Source organism: Amblyomma mixtum, chromosome 8 (genome assembly GCF_055824585.1).
Source record: "Amblyomma mixtum isolate Tamu chromosome 8, ASM5582458v1, whole genome shotgun sequence".
Classification (NCBI taxonomy): Eukaryota; Metazoa; Arthropoda; class Arachnida; order Ixodida; family Ixodidae; genus Amblyomma; species Amblyomma mixtum.
This window is the reverse complement of record NC_143019.1, coordinates 108944808-108954514: the sequence shown is the minus strand read 5'-3', so window position 1 is coordinate 108954514 and position 9707 is coordinate 108944808. Positions and strand designations below refer to the sequence as shown.

Genomic DNA, 9707 nt, shown 5'->3' with positions numbered 1-9707 from the left:
GGAAACTATAGAACATATCTTTCTCGATTGTCATGACGCTGTCTTTCTTGGGGATGTCTTGAAACGCACCCTGAAAAAAGAGTTACCCTTGACGCCTTTTGGAATACGCTTTCTACCATATGCAGAACCAGGTGAAGTGCCTTGGGACCTGCTAATGGTGCTCTGCATGCATAGCCTATGGTGCACGCGAATCGATGTCAGGCATGAACATGTTGTTGTGCATCCTGCACATCAATATTTCATTGAAAGCATCATGTACACACAGGAAGTTTTCGGACAGGGAGCTCCACAACCTGAGTGGTGGACTAAAATCATTTAACCCATTTTATCATCGTGCACTAGCTAGAAACTGACCAGTGCTTTTATTGTCATGTCATTGTATTTTGTGTTGTTTTTCCGGCCAAGTCGGTAATAAAGAGAAAAAAAAGACTCGTTGGTCTAGGGGTATGATTCTCGCTTAGGGTGCGAGAGGTCCCCGGTTCAAATCCCGGACGAGCCCGATAACTTTTTTTACATGAGCTGTTAAAAGAACCAAATAACCCAACGTGTTATCTATACGTTGCCAGCAATTAGGAGTAGACGAAGTGAACGCTACGTCACTTGCGATGTAAGCTGCCGGCTGCAACGTTACCTCGATGAGATGAGGGGGCCGCCGTGCTTTTCCCACCTGGCTCGTTGGTCTAGGGGTATGATTCTCGCTTAGGGTGCGAGAGGTCCCGGGTTCAAATCCCGGACGAGCCCGATGATTTTTTTTACATGAGCTGTTAAAAGAACCAAATAACCCAACGTGGTATCTATACGTTGCCAGCAATTAGGAGTAGACGAAGTAAACGCTACGTCACTTCCGATGTAAGCTGCCGGCTGCAACGTTACCTCGATGAGATGAGGGGGCCGCCGTGCTTTTCCCACCTGGCTCGTTGGTCTAGGGGGATTCGACTTCCGGCCACCGAGCGTGACGGACGTGTAATGACTAGCTCCGTCGGAGCGGCTACAGCGGCCATTTCTGGCCGCGGAAACAAGAATTTTTGGCTCGGACAGCGAGTACCAGGTTGTACTGCCTAGTTTGCCTACAGGGCGTTTTATTTTGAACACAGTTTTCCTGCACGGGGACATCAGTGCTCGCCCCTACAGCGTGGAAGATTTTCGAGATGCGCTCGCTCCACTTTCGCTCCTGCAGGAAGTTATCGCCCTGGGGGCGTATCGCATGAGTCATGTGTGGGCCGTAACCTTCAAGGACGCCGACGCTGTGAAGAAGATTATCAACATCGGTGAGCTCAAAGTGAAAGGTGCCCGATGTCTTGTGATAGATCCTGCAAACAGGGACGTCCGAATGAAGCTGCATTGGCTCCTACAGAGCGTACCGGACGAAGACGTGCGGCTTGCCCTCGCTCCGTTCGGGAAGGTGACGGACGTCACAAGGGAGCGATGGCGTGCACAAGGCGTGTCGGACAAGGGTTAAACTACGAGGCTGGTGACCCTTAAGTTGAACGCCGGCGTCAAAATGGACGACTTGCCCCACCAGGTGAGCGTAGCCGGGGAGCTTGCGCTTGTGGTCGTGTCGGGCAGGCCTCCCCTTTGCCTGCGCTGCCGCGGCACGCGCCATATTCGGCGTGAGTGCAAAATCCCACGTTGCGGTGCTTGCCGTCGTTTCGGGCACGAGGAAAGCCAGTGCGCTCGGACGTACGCCAGCGTCACCGGGCCATCGACCAGTGAGGAGACGACAGAGCTGCTCATGGATGAGGCCGATGCGGAGGACGCATCGAGAGCGGCGAGCGGGCCAGTGGCGAGCGAGACCGCGTCGGTTGCTCCTCGGGCGGATCAGTTGGAGGCGCAACTTTGCCCTGTCGACACTCCGTCGCAGTCGCCTCCAGCTCCTGCACAGGCTGACGATGTCGTGACGAGAGATGCGACTGCAAAGCCTGGGGACTCCCCGGTGAGCGCCGCCTGTACTGTGGCTGAGCCCATGGACATTCCTCCAACAACCAGTGTCACGGCCGGAAAACGGACGCATGATGACAGCGCAAGCAGATTTTTTTCTTTTTTGGTCGCAGGTTTTTTCGCTCTTTGTTTTTACAATCTCTAAGGCCCTATAACCACGCAGTGAAAAGTTAAAGCTCGTGCTGCAAGTATTCAGTGATTTACAGTTACGGTGTCGAAATCGCACAACTGAGCTCAGTGGGTGTAAAATGCGAAAGTGACCGCTTTGGTTGCCGAGATTCAAAACAAAAAAGCGGAAGAAAAAATTCCTTATTGTGCAGTTTAGAGAACTCTGCAGAAGCTTTTTTTTTTTACTTTGAAAAGGATAGATCTTGCATTTGCCACAGAAGGCGCCTCTCTCTCCTGTTTGCCTTGCGTAAATTTGTATTATTCATCCTCGTTTTTGTCGCTGACGCGTGTGTTGCAGCTGAGAGTATGTCTCGTCAACAACACACGTTGTCAAAATTTGCGCGGCCTTCCTGGAAGACGACGGTAGACATGATGAAGACATTCCCCATATCTGTGACGCCCTCTTATATCGAGCTTCATGAAGCGCTTTCTGTAACGCCGAGTGCAGCACCCAGCAAATTCCCAGTATGTTCCCAGCTTGTGCGAGACACAGTGCATCTGGCTTGCACCTGTTTGCAAATGAGCTGTCCGCTACAAAAGAATTCATAAACAGGAAGATATCTGTCGGGCCTGAAATCTTGACCAAACGCTGTTCTGTACGGGCGACAAGAAATTCCCTCTCAACCATAGGCTTATGTGGCGAGGTTATGTCTCGACCGGGGAGAAAGGGGAAGCTGCTTACGAGCATACCGAACACGCGTTCTCAAGAAAAAGTAGACGAACACTGCATTGCTCCTAGCATCATGCTGCACGAGCGGCGGTGCGCGAGTTGCAGTATGAATGCACCACTCGCTTCTTGCAGCTCACTGCCGATTCTCACAGAAGGGGGAGAGCAGTAAAAAAAAAGGAATAAAAGCGCAAGGTCGAGCGTCCGTGTATTGTCACTGTTCCTTTGCTTCGGTTGCTGTTCGCCGGCATCCGCATTGTCATTCCAAGGCTGGATCCATACATTCACTTTCTATACGATAGCAAAAATTACCGTTTTCCAGTTCATCAAAAAGCTAATTTGAATAATTCGTCTGTTTGAGGCGAGGAATATTTATTCCAGCAGTCCCACAAACTCATCAGTATAGGTGCATCTGCACAATGACTAGCAGATTAACTATCTTCACTCAGTGGCCACCGCTAACAACCGTTGAGCCCTGGTCGTGTCAAAATCGCACATGTCAAAAACATATTGCAGCGCAGCCCTTACGCATTTTATAATATCTGTGGCGCGAATATGAGTTTGGATAGGTGTTTCAGAAAACATTTAAAAATCTGAGCGGGAAAGAAGGAATGGTTATGATATTGTCACATTGTATTGACGGCAGTCCAGCGGTCAGAAAGACACCAACAAGGCTTGGAAACGAAGCTCTTTATTTGGGCAGACTTGCGCCCGCAAGAGAACTGAATCACTCGGCGGCGGCGTAAGCAACAAATGTGCTCGTCAGTCGTCGAACTACGAATGCCCGCCGCTCGTGGCATCGTTCAATTTAAAGCCGGCGAGGAAACTTCGAGATAAGAGATAAGAGGTCAAGATCATCTACAGTAATCTGGAAAAACGTAGATGCATCTCTTCATGGCTGCGATCAATCGAGATTAGTCCGGTCGCTTCTCGCGTCACGAACAAAAATGATAACACCCCTTTCCTGCGGCCTTGAGCGCGAACGAACGGACACTACAATAGACAGTTTTAGTATAGCGTTTGCGTTTTTTGCGTACGCAACACGCAAGATGTTTGCGTACGCTAAATTCAAAGCGCGAACAACACCTTTAGTTGAGCGTTTGCGGACCGTTCCGCAATAGGCGCTAAGTAGACATACAACATCCGGGTTCAGCCCCGTTTGGGTAAGTACCTAGCGCCACCACACGTCGAAAAAAAAAATTGAGGTCGTTTTGAGAAGTGCTAAAAATGGCCGTTGCCATGACGACAGTGTACACAACCTGTCGTTAGGCTTACGGGCTTGAAAACAGACTGCTATCTCAAGAGTACCGGCAAGTTATCGTACATAACATTGCGTCCCAGTGAAACGACAGAAAGCGGAAGCGAATACCACCATTTATTGCCAGTTGAGCGCCGAATAACTCAATGACGAGGTATTTTAGAACCGAAGCGGGCAAACAGGGCGCCGCCATGTTGTCTCCGCAAGCCCCGCAAAGACGCTACGCTATTTCCAGAAAATTGCGTGCGTACGCTAAACGCTAAGCTTCTTTTAGCGTTCTGCGCATGCGCATTCAACATGCGCTATTTTATTGCGTACGCAAAGGTTTTGCGTACGCTATACTAAAACTGTCTAATGATACGTGGCAATATATAAGCCTACAAATTTGCTATACCTCAGCTTCTCCCCCGCATGGCTACGTTGCTGCTGCTTCTCCTTCCTTACACCGCACAGCTCAATGGAAATGCATGAACAGCAATGCCGACGGCAACAGGGATCACGGAGGAACTATCCATTCAAAAATGAATAGTATTTTCGACCTTTTTAGAGGCGCGAGCGGAATCTTTGTGTTGTGGTGTCATTTGACGACACCAGGGCTGAAAGGGTTAGGGTGCAAGAGGTCCCGTATTCAAATCTCACACAAGCTCAATATTTTTGATTACGCCAGATATCAAGCTTCATCATCGGTTGACATAATTATCGAAGCGGCCGCTGCTTTCATTTGGAGCCCTTTGTGGCGAACTTGCTCTTTACACCCATACTTACTTGCCGGCGGACCTCCAATCGCTTTATTTTTTCCTGTTCTTTCGTTCCCTCCTTCATCCATTTCCTTATAGCGTGAATGAGGTGTCCACTCAGGGTTTGATATTTGCGGCTTTTGTTCCTCATAACCAATTTATCATTAATTATTACACCTAATAGAAGAATTGGGGCATGTTTTTGTAGCCTTGTAAACAACCACAGTAGTGGGAAGTCCAATTATGTCTTCTCAACGAAGTATTCTTGAATTAAGGAAATAATGCAATCTACGATCATGAGGCCGTAGACAATAAATAGCGCGAATCGCCTTTTTTCGTGCCAATGGCAAGCAGTGAGATGAGATTCTGCTTTGATGTGTTGCACTGGACTGTATTACTAACTGGGCTCACTAATCCGGATGAATTCCCGCTATTACACTTTAATCCACCATAACTCCCCATTATTTTACCTTAAATTTACCCAATAATCCCAACCAATCTACCTTAATGCAGTTTGTGGGGTAGGCCTAGGGCCAAAATTTGGGGGTTGTTTAAAATTTTGGAGGATGAGCCATCTTTTTCGTTCAGATTTTCGTTAATAACACGATGAAAAGGCTCGCGAATTTTTTTATACCTTTGTTCCTTTCGTGCCTTCCTTAATCGCCTCCTTCACAGGTATTGTACAGGTGGCCACCCGCTATGATAACTGATGATAACTGCTACATAGCGTCCCAGAGGTGTTTCGAAACGTTTAGCAGCGTGCTGCGTCAGCGCGACCCTTCCAATGGTTTGATGAAGCCCCTGCAGCATGTCGAGCAAACAAACATTCCTTTTCCAGTGCCCTCTTTCGGAACCAGGCGGCATAGCTCTAAGAACTGGCCAATAAATATGTGGAGATCTATTCCGTTTTCGCTGTTTGCGACGTCTCGGTTTCTCTCCTTTGGAGACGAATTTAGAGACTGCGTTAGAAAGCGGCGAAAGGTAATAATTTAATAGTGTTAAATGCTTAGTACTTCGGTTAACCATGCCCAGTATCTCCTTGGGGAGTATATGTACAGCACAACAGACACCCAGTGAAGCCAGCATTGAAGTGCTAAAATTCGAATTTCAGCTTCTTCGCGCCTTTCCCTCTTCTCTTGTCACTTTTTGCACGCTGAAAGTCGGCACTCCTCCACCGTCCCCACCTCCGGGGGAGGAGCTTCCTGATCCGCCGGAACTACGCCGTTTATTGGCCGCAGCCACTGTGACTGCCTGACGTCTGAAAGAATCCAACCAATAGCCATCTCTCAACTTGTACACGCACGTGCGAGTGACGGAGGAGGATGCGAGCATGAAAAAATCGACGGGAATGGCTCGCCAACTTAAGCGCGTGATTGTGGGTTCTCTGCTGCGGGCAGAAGTGTATTATTCGGCTAGGTGTTCACGAGAACACAATGCAGTGATTTAATGTGCTTTAATCTGAACGTGTTTCAGATGTCCTCTAAGGAGCTGATGCCGCTCTCGCATTCGGTTTCGCCATGTATGAGAGCGCGGCTGACAGTGTGCCTGAAACGTCTGCGAAGCGTTTCAAGCGTCTAATCAGCCGTAGTGAAGTGTAATGGAACGTTCTTCTGTCTAACGAGGTTTAGAAGAGTTAAACTACTATCATTTTTTTTAACTGAAGTGCTAAGCATCACTGACCTTAAATAGGGGCTCGCTGAAATGGCATATATAAACATGGAGAAAGTATGCGCGTCATGGGCAAGTATTGCTCGCAGCAGTAGTGTCTTTTGTGTCGAACTCTATCACCTCAGTAGCTTTGTATGGCTCATCCCGGGGACGCTTATAACTGTTTATTTTCCTTTGGCAAGACTACATGGCATGTGCTAGCATCGCGTGAGCGGGTTTGCCGAAGGTTGGCCTCCTTTAGCGAGCTTTTTTTTCTTCTTTTTGAGTATATTAAAAAAATATCACTCCGTGAACATCACCCAGAGATCACAAATGTGAATCCACGGAAAACAGGTTCAGACACGCCGTGAAAGACACACCTCGGCATCATAATTATTGTTGGGGATGCCGTAACTCTAGTGAAAAGCTAAACAGGCCGTCGACAGCTTCTTGTAGCGAAGGTTTAGCTTCTTTTCGAGAGTGCACGGAAGGAAGGGAAGGGAAAACTTTATTTACACTAATGGTTTTTCCTGCGGTTTGGGGGCATCTTCAGAGACGTCTTGGTTCTACCCCCAGGAGCCTTCTCTGTCGAAGTCGTCCGCCTCTAAATTGGCCAGCTTCTTTTACAGCCATCAAAACCTATGAAACTAAAGCAATCGGAAAAAGGGTGCAACTGCAATCTTCACACAACCATACTTTGCACGCTTTTGGGAGGGTGCAACGGTGCTAGTTATAGATACGGATGTGCACCTTGCTGCACCTTTCCTCCCATGTACCGATGGCGGGCTGTCCCTGCGGGGGAGGATCGGCAGGGCAACCAAAGATGATGTGATCCAGGGTGGCGTGCGATTCTCCGCAGAGAGTGCACTCTGCGGAAACATGGCGGAAGTAGGATAGAAGCTGAGAAGTAGGAAGAGTTCGGGTCTGGAGTCGCCTCCAGAGGATTTGTTGCGAGTGGGATAGGCGGGGGTGGGGAGTGGGATAGAGTCGACGGGCAAGGCGTGCTTGCCGAGTCAGTTCTGAGAACGTGTGTGCCCGCTCCCTCGAGAAATCCCAGCTGGGGTCGCCATTTTCACCGGAAAATAAGTCCTCAGGCTATGTTATCGGCGGCCTCATTTCCGGGATTGCTAGAGTGAGCCAGCACCCACACGAGCTCAATACGCCTATCGGAATTTAGGGTGCACATTCTCAATATTGACCAAATGTTTAGGGGAATCCCCCAAGGTGGAGTAGATTTGTAATAAGGGAGTAATTACTAAACATTTGGTCAACACTATTCCCACTTCGAGTTATTGATCAATTCGCTCTCGCCCTTCCATAAGCTTGCCGTCCCGGTTAGCTCAAAAATTGGAAGAAACTACTAAGTTTCTTCCAATTTTTGCTGAACGACCCCGTTTACTAGGCTTTATGCAGGAAGTTTATGCCTCCGTGCGTTTTTTGACAGTTCGGTTTTCAAATGAGTACTTATATTCTGTTTCGCGCAAAAATCTGTACAGGGATTTGATATCGATGCTCTCCCCGCCCCCACTGTATCGCTCCTTTTACTTTGGGCTGACGGGTCATGATGTTTTAAAGCGAGTGCGTAAAATGCTAATTTCTCCTTGCACCAAAACATTTTTCTACAAATTACACACTGAAACTCTAACTGTAAAGACGTGGCTCGATAGGAAAAACATATTTGTGTCTTCTGTAAACTGTCGCTTGTGCAATGTGCCTGAAACAATTGAACATTGTTTTATAGACTGCAAAGACGCGATTTTGTTTTGGATGTGTTGCAGAGGACGCTACAGAAAGATTTTCTTCTAAATTCCTACAGTGTGCGCTACCTTGTTGTTTCCCAACCTGACTCGAACCCCTAATGATTCTTCTGATTGGACTTCATAGCCTTTGGAAAACGCGCATGCAAGACCGCAACGTTGAACCTGTTGTTTCGCCAAGAATTCACTTTAGACGAATGTTGCTGCAGGTAACGGACATTTACGAAAAATTGGACTTTGTACCAGATTGGTTTAATCTCCTGATGCACTGTATATCCTTGCCGGCCTTTCAGTTATAATATGTTACTATTATGTTTCTGCCACGTAGCGCCTACCAAGGTGATCTGTAAATAGCTGTTTTTGTGTGTGTGTGTGTGTGTATGCGTGTGTGTGCGTGCGTGCGTGTGTGTGTGTACACACACACACACACACACACATATGTATATATGTGCTTTCTATACAAAACCATGTAAATAAATACCATGAAAAAAGTCCCGGTTAGCTCAATTGGTAGAGCGACTGCTCCGGTGAAGCGGTGGTCCCGGGTTCGAACCCCGGACCAGGACGAATTTTTCTTTAACTACGAAGTTTCTAAGAAAGCTGTATAGCTTTCCTTTGTAGCCGTATGGCTGCGCTCGGGTGGACGTCAGTGAGTAATTACTCCCTTATTACATTTATCTGCCACGCGGGGGGATGGACGCGTCCGCGGGCGAAGTTAAGTTTGGAATATTTAGCGATTCCAAAACAGCAGTGAATAAGACGCGTATTTGGAGGTAGACTCCGTTTTCTGTATTTGCATCATTGTGCAGCCCGCCGAAATTAGCGGCGGTCGCTCGCTTGGGCACGATCAGCGCGCACGTTTCGTTCGTAGAAAATACGGTTGGGAGCGCTGGAATATTGTAGTGCGCAGCACAGGAGCGCAGTCATGTGGCACGGAAGGTGAGGCCCTGAACTGGGTTGTTTTGGTGGACAACGGCAGCCGTGTACCAACCCCCATGGTGTGGACTGGCCGCGTCCGTGTAAATTATCTCTGGTCGAGCACCATACTGCTCGGAAATGGCCTCCGCTCGCTCGAGGCGGCGGCCATCATGGGCATCTTTTGTCATGTTATTGGGGAGGGCGCGAACCTTTAGTGCGAAGCGCCAGGACTCGCGCATGGATACAATCGCGGAGGAAGTTGCTATCGCACTTGCAGCTGCGGATCCAGCGTCCCGAGTCAGTGAGAAGTTTAGCATACCGGAGACGTACTAGCGTGGACGTATACCGGTTTAGCGGACGCAGACTGCGCATGCGCAGTGGCGAGGGTGCGGCCAGGTGGCGCCACTGCGCGTGCTCAGCTGGGGTCCTGTAAACCAGTATATGTCTACGCTAGTACGTCTTCGCTACGCTAAATTTCTCGATTATCACCGACTCTAGGGCAGCTTGCCGCAATTTTGAAAAGGGCCAAATTCCAGATCGTGCCTTCCAAATTTTACACAGATGTGAGTACCGGGATTTCCCAACCCGGCGCACCATCATCTGGGCCCCAGCACATG

At 48.6% G+C, this 9707-nt stretch overlaps 1 non-coding gene across 1 annotated transcript; it reads left to right on the top strand.

Annotated features, from left to right (window-relative positions):
• Window positions 1–669: 669 nt before the first annotated feature.
• TRNAP-AGG (transfer RNA proline (anticodon AGG)) lies at window positions 670–741 on the top strand. Its single transcript has one exon. It is a non-coding gene; the product is annotated as a tRNA-Pro (tRNA).
• The last annotated feature ends 8966 nt before the right edge of the window (window positions 742–9707 follow it).